The sequence below is a fragment of the Gopherus evgoodei genome, chromosome 1, assembly GCF_007399415.2.
Source record: "Gopherus evgoodei ecotype Sinaloan lineage chromosome 1, rGopEvg1_v1.p, whole genome shotgun sequence".
NCBI classification, from domain to species: domain Eukaryota; kingdom Metazoa; phylum Chordata; order Testudines; family Testudinidae; genus Gopherus; species Gopherus evgoodei.
Window position 1 is genome coordinate 126,406,343 of NC_044322.1, and position 13,555 is coordinate 126,419,897.

The 13,555-nt window shown below is 47.3% G+C and overlaps 1 protein-coding gene across 2 annotated transcripts in view; it reads right to left on the bottom strand.

The window, feature by feature from the left end:
• The window catches only part of LOC115646260 (arylsulfatase H-like), a 58,976-nt gene extending 47,484 nt beyond the window's left edge, over positions 1-11,492 (bottom strand). For both annotated transcript variants that reach the window (XM_030551909.1, XM_030551899.1), the window contains exon 1: positions 11,397-11,492. The gene's annotated coding sequence lies outside the window, so the exon portion shown is untranslated. The remainder of the gene's footprint in view (positions 1-11,396) is intronic.
• Between the last annotated feature and the right edge of the window lie 2,063 nt (positions 11,493-13,555).

Consider the following 13,555-nt stretch of genomic DNA (forward strand, 5'->3'; position numbering starts at 1 on the left):
CGGCTGTGAATCCTCTCTTGGAGTTAAGCACCTATCCCATGCCAGGAAAGAGAGAGAGCCCATTGCCAGAGAATCAAAGTTACTCCACTTTGTTACCTTGCCGCCATTTTGTGCTAAGCAAGCACAGAGGTACAAGTCCATCTTTAGCTGAGGTTACGTCTACACTATGGGATTATTCCGATTTTACATAAACTGGTTTTGTAAAACAGATTTTATAAAGTCGAGTGCACCCGGCCACACTAAGCACATTAATTCGGTAGTGTGCGTCCATGTACCGAGGCTAGCATCGATTTCCAGAGCGTTGCACTGTGGGTAGCTATCCCGTAGCTATCCCATAGTTCCCACAGTCTCCCCCGCCCACTGGAATTCTGGGTTGAGAGCCCAATGGCTGATAGGGCAAAAAACATTGTCGCGGGTGGTTCTGGGTACAGCCTCATCCCTCCCTCTGTGAAAGCAGCAGACAACCATTTCGAGCCTTTTTTCCTGGGTGAACTGTGTAAACGCCATAGCACAGCAAGCATGGACCCTGCTCAGATCAAGACCGCAATCGTGGACGTTGTAAACTCCTTGCACATTCTCGTGCAGTCTATGTTGAACTGGGACCTGCAAAGCCAGGTAAGGAGGTGGCAGCTACGGCAGAGCGGCGATGAGAGTGATGAGGACATGGACACAGAATTCTCTCAAACCACAGGCCCCTGCGCTTTGGAGATCCTGCTGGCAATGGAGCAGGTTCTAGCCATTGAACGCCGATTTTGGGCCCGGAAAACAAGTACAGACTGGTGGGACTACATAGTTTTGCGGGTGTGGGACGATTCACAGTGGCTGCAAAACTTTCGCATGCGTAAGGGCACTTTCATGGAACTTTGTGACTTGCTTTCCCTTGCCCAGAAAAGCCATAATACCAAGATGAGAGCAGACCTCACAGTTGAGAAGCGGTGGCAACAGCCCTCTGGAAGCTTGCAATGCCAGACAGCTACCGGTCAGTCGGGAATCAATTTGGAGTGGGAAAAATCTACTCTGGGGGCTGCTGTGATGCAAGAAGCCAAAGCAATCATTAAGCTGCTGCTACAAAAGGTTGTGACTCTGGGAAACGTGCAGGGCATAGTGGATGGCTTTGCTGCAATGGGATTCCCTAACTGTGGGGGGGCGATAGATGGAACGGATATCCCTATCTTGGCACCGGAGCACCAGGGCACCCAGTACGTAAACCACAAGGGGTACTTTTCAATGGTGCTGCAAGCATTGGTGGATCACAAGGGACGTTTCACTAACATCCACGTGGGATGGCCAGGAAGGGTTCATGATGCTCGCGTCTTCAGGAACACTACTCTGTTTAAATGGCTGCAGCAAGAGAATTACTTCCCAGACCAGAACATAACAGTTGGGCATGCTGAAATGCCTGTAGTTATCCTGGGGGACCCAGTGTCATAACTTTATTCCCAGATCTGGACCTTAGCGTCCAAAATATGGGGGTTAGCATGAAAACCTCCAAGCTTAGCTACCAGCTTGGACCTGGTACTTGCTGCCACCACCCAAAAAAGTAGAGTGTTTTGGGGCACTCTGGTCCCCCTGAAAAACCTTCCCTGGGGACCCCAAGACCCAAATCCCTTGAGTCTCACAACAAAGGGAAATAATCCTTTTTCCCTTCCCCCCTCCAGGTGCTCCTGGAGAGATACACAGACACAAGCTCTGTGAATCCAAACAGAGTGACTCCCCCTCTCTGTTCCCAGTCCTGGAACAAAAAGTACTTTCCTCTTCACCCAGAGGGAATGCAAAATCAGGCTAGCCACTTCAACACACACAGATCTCCCCTGATTTCTTCCTCCCACCAATTCCCTGGTGAGTACAGACTCAATTTCCCTGAAGTAAAGAAAAACTCCAACAGGTCTTAAAAGAAAGCTTTATATAAAAAAAAGAAAGAAAAAATACATACAAATAGTCTCTCTGTATTAAGATGACACAATACAGGACAATTTCTTAAAAGAATATTGAATAAACAGCCTTATTCAAAAAGAATACAAATCAAAGCACTCCAGCACTTATATTCATGCAAATACCAAAGAAAAGAAACCATATAACTTACTATCTGATCTCTTTGTCCTTACACTTAGAAACAGAAGACTAGAAAGTAGAACTACTTCTCCAAAGCTCAGAGAAAGCAGGCAGCCAGAAAACAAAGACCTCGGACACACAATTCCCTCCACCCAAAATTGAAAAAATCCGGTTTCCTGATTGGTCCTCTGGTCAGGTGCTCCAGGTGAAAGAGACATTAACCCTTAGCTATCTGTTTATGACACCCAGCCTACCCCTTGGTGCCATGGCTCATGAAGCCATACCCAGGCAGCCTGGACAGTAGTCAGGAGCTGTTCAACTACAGGCTGAGCAAGTGCAGAATGGTGGCAGAATGTGCATTTGGCCGTTTAAAGGCATGCTGGCGCACATTACTGACTCGCTCAGACCTCAGCCAAACCAACGTCCCCATTGTTATTGCTGCTTGCTGTGTGCTCCACAATCTCTGTGAGAGTAAGGGGGAGACCTTTATGGTGGGGTGGGAAGCTGAGGCATATCAGCTGGTCACTGATTACATACAGCCAGACACCAGGGCAATTAGAAGAGCACACCACAAAGTGGTGTGCATCAGAGAAGCTTTGAAAACAAGTTTCATCCCAGCCCAGAGTACGGTGTGACTGTTGTGTTCGTTTCCCCTTGATGAACACGCCCCTTGATTGACTCATTCCCTGTAAGCAACCCACCCTCCCCCTTCGATTACCGCTTGCTTAAGGAAATAATGTCACTATTGCTTAAAAATCCTGTATTCTTTATTAAAAAGTCATTATAAAAAGAGGGAGAGAACTGACAAGGTAGCCCAGGTGTGATTTGGGAGGAGGATAGGAGGGAAGGAAAAGGCCACTAAAAATATTTCAAAGTAATGACAGCCTTTTCGTTTGGCTGTCCATGGGGGTGGAGTGGGCGGGTGCACGAAGCCTTCCCTCACGCGTTCTTACACGTCTGGGTGAGGAAGATATGGAACATGGTGAGTGGTGAGGGTGGTTACACAGGGGCTGCAGCGGCACTCTGTGACCCTGCTGCTGTTCCTGAAGCTCCACCAGACGTCAGAGGATGTCAGTTTGATCACACAGTAGCCCCAGAGTTGCATCCTGCCACCGCATATCTTTCTGCCTACACCTTTGATCTTCCTGGAGACCTCTCATCTCGAGCATCCCTCCTGTCCTCACGTTCACTGGCATCTTTCCTGTAATTTGATACCATGTCCTTCCACTCATTCAGATGAGCTCTTTCATTGCGGGTTACTTCCATGATTTCTGAGAACATTTCGTCTCGCGTCTTTTTTTTCCCCTCTGCCTTATCTGAGATAGCCTTCAGGATGGAGTAAGGAGGCTTGAAAAATTTGCAGCTGCATGAGGGAGGTAAAAAAGGGAGAGAAATATTTAAAAAGATACATTTTACAGAACAATGGTTATACTCTTTCACAGTGAACAACACTATTCACCTTACATAGCACATGTGATTTCACTACAAGGTCGCATTTTGCATCTTAATATTGAGTGCCTGCAGCTCTGGTGTTAGAGATCTCACAGACGTAGGTCCGGGCAGCAGAACTGAGCTTGCATGTGGTCATGGTAAGCCACTGTCTTTCGGCTTCTGCAGCCTTCATCTACACAGTGCCTTCCTTTCCCAAATACCAGGCAAAGCCCGTTCAGTGCTGCTTCTTTCCTGTTAACATGCAGCAGTAGAAACCACCCCCCCATTCCAATTCTCTGGGATGATCGCTTTACCCCTCCTCCCACCGCGTGGCTGGTATCATGGAAGATCCCTGCTAGCCAAACGCGATAAAGCTCAGCGCCATTACCCCCCTTCCGTCCCCCCCCTTGGCTACCTGCAAGGAAGGATTTCTTTTAAGCAACAGGCAAACAGCCCAGTAGGAATGGCCATCTCTGTCCCCTTAATTAAATTCCTGAATTTCAACCAGGTTAACATGAACAATATCACTCTCCTGAGGATGACATAGCGAGATAAAGAACGGATGTTGCTTGAATGCCAGCAACCACTGGGACCATACGCAGCTAGGCTTTGTCATGCAATGATACCAGCTTACTTGCTACATGCATGGCGTGGTCAAGTATCCTACCATGGTGGACGGAATAAGGCTGCCTTGCCCAGAAACCTTCTGCAAAGGCTTTTGGAGTACCTCCAGGAGCGCTTCATGGAGATGTCCTTGGAGGATTTCTGCTCCATCCCCAGACATGTTAACAAACTTTTCCAATAACTGTATGGGCCGCAAATGCATCCCAAGTCCTCATGGCAAATCAATCATTAAAAAATGCTTGCTTTTAAACCATGTTTTATATTTACAAAGGTACACTCATCAGAGGTTGCTTCCATGGCTTCATTGTCTAGGCTAGTGGCTTGGGAGGGCTGGGAGGGTAATTCCATCTGGGTGAGAAAAAGCTCCTGGCTGTTGGGGAGTACGGAGTGCTGTGTGCTCACTGCAAGCTCGTCCTCCTCTTCCTTCTCTTCCTCCTCCTCCTCTTCCCTGTCCGCAGAATCCTCAGCCATGGCTGAGATTACTACCCCCACCTCGGAATCCACGGACAGGGGTGGGGTAGTGGTGGCGGACCCCCCTAGAATTGCATGCAGCTCAGCGTAGAAGCGGCATGTTTTCGGCCCTGCCCCGGACCTTCCGTTTGCTTCTTTGGTTTTCTGGTAGGTTTGTCTGAGCTGCTTAATTTTCACTCTGCACTGCACTGAGTCTCTGGTGTGGCCTCTCTGCATCATGGCCTTGGAAATTTTTTCAAATGTTTTTTCATTTCGTCTTTTGGAACAGAGTTGTTAGCACAGAATCCTCTCTCCATACAGCGATCAGATCCGGCATCTCCCGTGCAGTTCATGCGGGAGCTCTTTTTCGATTCTCAGGAGACTGCATTGTTATCTGTGCTCATTAGCTCTGCGTGGTCACCTGTGCTGGTGAGCTCTCCAAGCTGGCCAAATAGGAAATGAAATTCAAAAGATCGCAGGGCTTTTCCTGTCTACCTGGCCAGTGCATCCGAGTTCAGATTGCTGTCCAGAGCGGTCACAGTGGTGCTCTGTGGGATACCACCCGGAGGCCAATACCGTCGAATTGCGGCCACACTAACCCTAATCCGACATGGTAATACTGATATCAGCGCTACTCCTCTCGTCAGGGAGGAGTACAGAAAGCAGTTTAAAGAGCCCTTTATATCGATATAAAGGGCCTTGTTGCGTGGACGGGTGAAGCATTAAATCAGTTTAACTCTGCTAAAATCGGTATAAATGTGCAGTGTAGACCAGGCCTGAAGGTAGGGAAGCATGTAGCACCAAGAATTGGCAGGGAAAACAACAAGCAGTGGTAAGGCAGTTAATTATAAGGTTGGGTGCATTTAGATACTATGTTGCAATACTGTCACAGGCACCAAGGCCTCTGAGAAGGTATTAAGCAAAAGTGAGAAAGTATGGTATGAAGGACATAAATCCACACCGTGTAGAGATCAAGCATAGGAATTTATTACATACAACGCTGGCGGAGTGTCAACTTGCTTATTAGGCTCAGAGACACTGTCAATTGATGACAAAATAGAATATATAGACTTCTCTGCCCATGGAAAATGACGGGGTAGGCAGTTCCACACCCCAGGATAGGTTTTGCAGCAAGACAAGATAACCATTGGCTAATGGTTAAAAGGTTACATAATGTCTCCGCCCATGGTCTCAAGATAGCAAGTTAACATTTAATTAATACTTTGGTGAAATATTATTAGTATAAAATATGTTAAATTCTGATTTGGGGTCCATAGGAATGGACCAACTCCTTTGATTGTTCAACAGGTACATTCCTAGGGAATAAAGCAAAGAAACAGTGAAAGTATATGACAATACAGATTGTCTCCTTTATGTCTTAAGGCAGGGCATTGGTCCCTGGGAAGAGAGGTGGAAGGATGCCATATCTTTATACTGACATGTGTCATCTTTTCATAAACTCAAGGTTTGATCTGTGGGAAGAATGTTACCTACAGAAGAGACTGACACAACAGGAACAGGGATCCTTTGTTCAATCTGAAACATCGGATGAAACATAATTATTCAGTCATTGCTTCAACATCTGGCATTTCTACTGACCAAGTTTGTCTTAGCAAAGCCAATGTTATCTTGTTTACCTCAGCTTTCTCTTAGCTAATTACTGTTTGCTGGGCCTCTGGTCTCCAGACCAAACTCTGGACTTTGGATCTGAGAAAGAGCTGGCACAATCCATATACCAGATTGTTATAATAAAATGCACAGGGATTTTAACACTTCATGGTATAAGAGTCAGAGTGTATTAGTGAGAGAGAGTCAAAGAGGAGCCAGAGCTGTCAATCTGTCAAGGAGTTTGTGAGTAAGCCAGTGAGAGAGTGTCAGAGAGTGATGGTCAGTGTATGTAAGGAGAGCGGTGTAGAACAGGACAAGTGAGCAGTTTAAGTAAAAGGGAAAAGAGCCTGTGCATGTAGGAAGGAGAGAGGGATAGAGAAGGTGAGGGAAGGTAAGAAAGAGATAAAAAGGTGACAATAAGAAACTTGAAGGAGACCTGAGAGGAACCTGAGGGAAAAAAAAAAAAAAAAAAAGAAGAAGAATGAAGAGAAACCCAAGGAACTTGACCAGAGAGATGCTTAAGTACTTCAAGAAGGCGGCTGTCAACAACCTGTGGAAGACGAGCCATCTCCACTTCAGCATCACTTCCAACTGTATGTTATTGTGGTTTGGGATGCTCTTAGCCTACTGACAGGGATTGGTGTACTAGAGGGACTGTTGTGTTATTAAAGCGTTGCTTTCGAAATACAGTGGAGTTGCATCATAGGTGCATTTAACTTATGCAATTTTAACTATACGCGCTCGGCAAAATAAAGAGAGAAACAGCAATTTAAATACTGTACTTGTAGTACAGGTGATTTTGCCTGCCATTCCACTCAATGAGCGTTTGACTATATGCGATTTTCTCCTTACTCGCTGACTTCAGAACCTAACCCCCACGTAAGATGCGACTCCCCTGTACTACTTGTGTCAATAACATATTGGACAGATGTGTTGTGTCCTCCAAGTATTCCTGAGACAACTCTAGCACAGAGAAAACCCTTGGGGTAACAAGACCACCCTGTTATAGCCAATAACCTAGCATTTAGGGCCAGGACCAGTGCCGGTGCAAGGATATTTTGCGCCCTAAGCAAAACTTCCACCTTCTGCCCCTCCACCTTCTGCCCTCCCCCCGGACTATCGTTTATTATAAAATTTTCAAATATGAATACTGCATAATATAGCATTGTTCATTATAGTTAATACAGGTTCAGCTTGAAAATTTGTTAGTTTCATTATTTAGACTACATATTTAATAAAAATAAATGAATAACCTGACAGTGTTGATATTGTTATTGTTTTCACTTTGCACAACATGCATGGATCTTAAAATAAATCACATACATTATACACAATACACTGTCACTTCCTTCATATCAAAATCTTCTACATTTTATTCTACCTTTATAATATCCAATTATTGTTATTAATAAAAATTTATAAAATTAGAGCCTTGCATGGTGTCAAGCATCAGGGGGTAGCCGTGTTAGTCTGTATCCACAAAAACAACAAGGAGTCCGCCAGCAACTACACACCATACCACAGAAACACTAACCCAGGAACCAATCCCTGTAGCAAAGCTTGTGGCCTACTCTGTCCCCAGATCTACTCTGGCGACACCATCAGAGGACCCAACCACATCAGCCATACCATCAAGGGCTCATTCACCTGCGCGTCTAATAATGTGATATATGCCATCATGTGCCAGCAATGCCCCTCTGCCAGGCACATTGGCCAAACCGGACAGTCTCTACATAAAAGAATAACTGGACACAAATTGGACATCAGGAATGGTAACATACAAAAGTCAGTAGGTGAACACTTCAATCTCCCTGGTCATCTATAAACAGGATTTAAAAGTCACTACTCTTGAACAAAAAAAACAAAACAAACAAACGAACCTTCAGAAACAGACTTCAAAGAGAAACAGCAGAACTAAAATTCATTTGCAAATTTAACACCATCAATTTGGGCTTGACTAGGGACTGGGAGTGGCTGGCTCAGTACAGAAGCAGCTTTGCCTCTCCTGGAATTGACACCTCCTCCTCAAATTATTGGGAGTGGACTACATCCACCCTGATGGAATTGGCCCTGTCAACACTGGTTCTCCACTTGTGAGGTAACTCCCTTCTTATGTGTCATTATATAATGCCTGCATCTGTAACTTTCACTCCATGCATCTGAAGAAGTGGGTTTTTTACACAAGGAAAACTTATGCCTAAATAAATCTGTTAGTCTTTAAGGTGCCACTGGACTCCTTGTTTTTATAAAATTAGAATAGCGGATACTCTGCCATACTGAGGGATTAGATTTGGTGGGGAAGGGAAGCAGACTGGTTTCGGGTCAGTAGGGTATTGGGTTTGGCTGGGGAGGGGAAGGGAAGCAGACCAGATTCGGTCAGTGACAGTGATGGTTCGAGTTTGGCCGGGTATTGGGTTTGATAGGGAAGGGAAGCAGACTGGGTTCTCTCAGTGGGGGACTGGGTTTGGCTGGGGAGCCGAAGAGAAGCAGACCGGATTGGGTCAGTGATGGTTCAAGTTTGGCCAAGAGGAGAAGGAAGCAGACGGGGTTTTTGTCAGTAGGGGATTAGGTTTGGCTGGGGAGCGGAAGGGAAGCAGACTGGGTTCAGCCAGTGAGGGAATCGGGTTTGATGGGGAGTGGAAGGGGAGCAGTCCGGGTTTGGGTGTGGAAGGGGGAGAGGGCGCAACCTGAGTTTGGCAGGGGTAGGATTCAAAGAGCCGCAAGATGAAATGGGCGCTCTCCTCCAGTCCCTGGCATGCAGCGGCGGGCCAAGTGCAATTGCAAAAGGGCAATGGGAGCACATTGCCTGCTTTGCCTTCATGAGTCCATCCTGTGCCCAGGCTGGGGAGTTGAACGCTGGGCTCTTGCTCTGGCGAGGGGCAGGCAGGACTGTGAGGCAGAGTGCGCAGCCCTCATGCCAAAGCAGGGTCGGGAGGGTAGAAAGCTGGGGAGCAGGGAGGTGGGTTAATGCGGCTTAGCCACCTCTCCATGTGAGAGAGCCCGCAGAGCTGCCAGCTGTGGCATCCCTCCATTCTCTCCCCAGGGAGCAGCAGAGCCTCTGCCTGCAAATCCTGCAGCCCACTCTCTGAGCATGCCATGCAAGCCAGCCCCGTCTGCACCTCACTGACAGCACAGCTCAGACCCAGCAGGGGTCTTACACTTCCTGCAGTAAGCTGTTCCACTCTCCTTCTGGCTGCTGTGCAATGTAAAAGAGAAAGGAGCTATTACTGTGTAAATGTACCTACCAACACAGCAAGCAAATCAAAGGACTTCTCCTGCCTTTAGAAAGTCATCGAACAATTCATTGAGAGCATGGTTGTTATCATACATCTTCCCTCCCTACAATCTGTGATCTGCAGCCAGCATCTTGATTGGCAGCAGTGCCCCCAAATCTTGGCGCCCTAGATGGCTGCCTAGTCTGCCTAGTGGTTGCACCAGCCCTGGTTAGGGCACTTACTTGGGATGGAGAAGGCCTGTTTTCAAAACCCTCACTGCCTGATTCAGAGCAGGGACTTGAACACAGGGCTCCTACATCCTGGATAAGTGACTTAATCACTGACTTAAAGGGTATCCTCAGCACTAGGATCACCATCATTTTTTTTGGTGAGAAAGGGATTAGGCACCTAAATCCAGCAGAGGGTTTATACTGTGAATCCTAATCAAAGAGGCACCTCCCTCCAGCCTGGACTTAGGTCTCTAACTATCTTTGAGAGGGAGGGCTTAGACTCCATCCTCTCCTCAGCATTTCCTATTGAATACCTTCAGCGGCTCCCTGCTCATGTTGCTGGCTTCTGAGAATCCAATTCTTAGGCGCCTAATTCTCCCCATGCACTGTAAAGGGAGCCTGGGCACCTAACTTGGGGCTGTGAATTCCACTGGACAGCCAGGCATGTACTAGTTAGGCAGTGCAATGTCTAAATCCTTTGTGGAGCTAACCCTAAGATACCAAATGCAGAATTTGCACAACAACCTGCTTATACAGGCACACTACTTTTTTCTATTATGCACTGAATCCCCAGCTCTTTCTGAAGGCTGGACTCCCACTGAAATCAACAGGAACTTTTCCTGTACATGAAGAATATAGAATTGGGCCCCAAGGCTTGTTTAATGTCTTCAGGCATCATCAGGAAAAATTAATTCTGGTCAATAAAATCACCACTTTTACTTACACAAATTTAACACAAATCAGAAGTTCATTCCCCCAAGAGCCAGCAAGACACAGAAGACAATCAGCAAGACTCAGCATCCCTTTTTAATAATACAAAAAGCAAACCCTCATCTCAAGTTTACTCCTTCCCCTGAGATTATCACTCCTTGATTTGTTAGACACATCCTAGAGGATCAAGATCAGGAGTACTTGTGGCACCTTAGAGACTAAACAAATTTATTTGAGCATAAGCTTTTGTGGGCTACAGCCCACTTCATCAGATGCATAGAATAGAACATATAGTGAGGAGATATATATACACACAGAGAACATGAAAAGATCCAAGTTGCCCAACCAACTCCAAGAGGCTAATTAATTAAGATGAACTGTTGTCAGCAGGAGAAAAAAAAACTTTTGCAGTGATAATCAAGATAGCCCATTTAAGACAGTTTGGCAGGAAGCTGTGAGGATACTTAACCTGGGGGAAATAGATTCAATGTGTGTAATGGCTCAGCCATTCCCAGTCTATATTTAAGCCTAAATTGATAGTATCTAGTTTGCATATCAATCCTAGTGGATCAGTGCTGTTTATCAGAAAGTAGCATAGCTAAACGAGTCTTGCTGCTTGCTTTTCCCCAGCTACCCCTCCTTCACTTTACCTAGTCCTTTGCACAGTGGGTCAAGGGTAACATTGCCAGGATTAGCAAAATAACTGCTGTTAAAGTTTTACACAAATTCCTGGTTAGGTGAGTATTATGACTATTTTCTTAAAATGCTGGAGAGACACTTTTACAGGACATCCTGTCTAATAATCTAAGCTATTCTACTGAGATTCATATAACACCTCTCATCACTGTTGTATCTAAGTAACTAAAAAGAGCCACTCTAAAAATAAAAGTCACAACAGGTCAGTCATGGTCTCAATCTTCCCTCCCACTTCCCTAGAGTCAGAGCTCTGGAGGGGCTTTCAGGAGGTGAGGGGGCTGGTGTCTGCTTTTAATTTATATCTTTTCTCCTCTCCCTTTCTTAGCCTTCCCAGAGCTGCAACTAATTAAACTCGCAACGCTGAAGAAATGATCCTTACCCTTTATTCTGAAGGCGGTGAGCTTTGCAGCCATTCCTCTTCCCCTCACTTCTTGTTATGCACCTATCGCAGAAACACTGCCCAGTGCCCTGCTCTCCCGGGCTCCGTCCTTAAATCCGGCTCGTGGTAGCTGCGGCCCCTGGGCGGGGAAGAGAGCGTGGGGCAGAGGCATCCGTGCATTGCCTCCAAGCACCACCCCCGCAGCTCCCATTGGCCGGAAACGGGGAACCGCAGCCAATGGGAGCTTCGGGGGAGGTACCTGGAGGTGCGGCAAGGGCAGCGCACGTGGAGCCCTCGCCCTGCCCCCGACCCCAGGAGCGGAGCAGGGCCGATAACAGGGTGGGTAGGTAGGGAACCTGCCCTGGCCCCGGTCTCCGGGGCGCGCCGCTGCCACCCTGGAGCTGCTTTAGATAAGCGGTGCCGGGCAGGAGCCTGAATCCCTCCTGCACCCCCCAACTTCCTGCGCTGAGCCCCCTGGCTCCACCTTGCACCCCAACTCCCTGCCCTGAGCCCCTTTACGCACCCCACAGCCCTCCTGCACCCCAACTCCCTGCCCTGAGCTCCCTGTGTACCCCAACCCCCTGCCTTGAGCCCCCTCATATGCCCCGCACCCTTCCTCTCTCCCAATCCCTTGCCCTGAGCCCCTCCTGCACTCTGCCCCCCAACTCCCTGCCCTAAGCCTCCTGCCTGCACCGCGCACCACCCCTGCATCCCAACTCCCTGCCCTCAGCCCCCTCATGCAGCCCACACCCCAACTCCCTACCTGGAGCCCCCTGCTGGACCCTGCACCTGTGCACCCCAACGGCCTGCCCTGGACCCCCTGCTGCCCCGGACCCCCTGCTGCCCCCACCTGCACCCCAACCCCAGCCCTGAGCCTCCTCCCGCAGTCTGCACCCCTGTCCTGAGTCTCCCATACACCCTGCACCCCTCCTGTGCCACAATTCCTTGGCCTGATCCCCTTCCTGCACCCTGCACCCCTCCTGTGCCCCAATTCCTTGCCCTGATCCCATTCCTGCACACTGCACCCCCTCCCACACACCTCAACCCCCTGCCCCAGCTCTGCATACAATTTCCCCAACCAGATGTGGCCCTCGGCCCAAAAGGTTTGCCCACCCCTGTCCTAGGTGGATCCCAAGAGAGCTCAGAGATAACACCAGCTTTTTAAGGGCCAGGGCATATGCCAGAATATGTGGAAGAGTTGCTGACACTGGAGAGAGTTGTTGGGATGTGCACCAAATCTGGAACCTGGATCATTTCTGCAGGTAAGTGTGTTGTGTGGAGGACACTACTCAAAGAAGAAATCATCTTGAACCAAGTCTTTATCTTGCTAGATTTTAGACTTTTAGATGCATTTTCACGTTTGCTTGTAATAATCGCTACCTTTATCCCTTTTAGTTGGTGTCACTTAATCCATTTCCTTTTACTGTAAACCAATTCAGTGCTGTGTTTGAAGAGAAGGGTATATTTATCTGGTTAAATTGATAAGCTATGATGTACTGATTCTTTAACAGAGCATCAAATTTAATATCTTCTATGAACACACAGTGGCAGAGGCTGTGCACTGCAGAGAAACATTTCGAGGAGCTCTATGGCTGGAGTTAATTGACTGTTACCTGTTAGGTGAGGTTTGGTCGGGAGAGCTTTGAGGAGTTTGCTGGTGAAGAAGACAGACTGGTGTGGCAGGGAACTGACAGATTCTAATCACCAGCAAAACTCATTCTTGCTGAGGGAAAGATGTAACATAGTGGCTTACAGCTCTTGGTATCCTCAGTAGGCTTAAAGATGAAGCAGCTTGAGCTCCAAGCATAAGATATAGAATATTGGCAGGGATAAGTATATTTTGTAGCAGTTCTTTGCCTGTAGATTATCTTGCTAAAAATGGAACATTAGCATTGTGTAATAGGTCTCTGGGTCCAGAAAGGATTGCTGAAGAATTATTTCATGCTTGTGGGAAGATGGTATGTTTTCTGCCTCAAAGACAAAGTTGACACAATCTCTGACAGCATGGGTCCTAGGTGCTATTGTGCATCTTTCAGTAACCACAGTGTCCATGAGTCTCCAACACATGTGATGGCTCAGATTTCTCTCAGCTTTTCTAGTATGAGTCCCTCACTCGTGGTATAAAAATCACTGATTAAGATGAGCCAATGCTACTGCAG